Source organism: Penaeus monodon, chromosome 20, assembly GCF_015228065.2.
Source record: "Penaeus monodon isolate SGIC_2016 chromosome 20, NSTDA_Pmon_1, whole genome shotgun sequence".
In the NCBI taxonomy this organism is placed as follows: Eukaryota; Metazoa; Arthropoda; class Malacostraca; order Decapoda; family Penaeidae; genus Penaeus; species Penaeus monodon.
Genome location: NC_051405.1, coordinates 11,902,654 through 11,903,566, shown reverse-complemented (window position 1 = coordinate 11,903,566; position 913 = coordinate 11,902,654).

Genomic DNA, 913 nt, shown 5'->3' with positions numbered 1-913 from the left:
GTATTAGTAAAGTTAATAGTATTTGTAGGAAAAGCAGCAGAAACAGGGCCAATAGTAGTAAAAATATAAATGCTGTTAAGATTCACCATCATCATCGTCTTTGCCGAATCGTCTGTTGTGCGAAATTCCCCCCAAAGCTGCGTACGGCAACTTCTACAGAGCCATAACTCGACCCATTTTTATCGTCCGAAATCTCCCCGACTCCTGGTATTGCCGTCCATCAAGTCCGAAGCTTCGGATATGAGTTTTGCAATTAGGTAGGCACTTGTTCGGATGCGTGCCGTCCATTAGAAATTATAATGGATGTCCTATCTGCAAACCATTATGTTGTCATTCGGAGCCAATAGGTGTGACAGAGTTAGTGTTGCAAGTCGTTATTTTTTCATGTGATAAGAGAGGCAGGGATACGTATGTCATATATTTATTTTAGTGGAGGGAAGAGGGTGGAGCTCCTCTTAAGAATTCCATGTTATCATTCGCTGTCAAACTATATTTTTATTTTGAATGTTTAGCAACCATCTAAAGTGCAGTCTCCTGTCACTCTATTCTCTCAAAATTTCTCCCATAATATAACGCAACGATACGTATGATATATCAGACCCTCCATTTCAAGGAAATTCAGCAATTAATATCCTGTCAGCTAACTTATCAATCGGTACCTGTAATCTCCTTAAAAAAAATCACCCTACATCCCAGGCCAGACCACAGGTAACTGCACAAAATAGGTTGCCCCTTGTCTCACCTCCCCGGCTGGCCTCAGCAGAGCATGTACGCAAGTCCCCGGGGCATGGCTGTGTTCGCCCCAACAATGCCGAGATGCACACAGGACTTTTAACGTCTTAGCCACGCAGAACAGCTGGGGAGTATGTGAATGCGGCTTCGTCCGAGTTTTAAAATATGATCCTAAAGGATT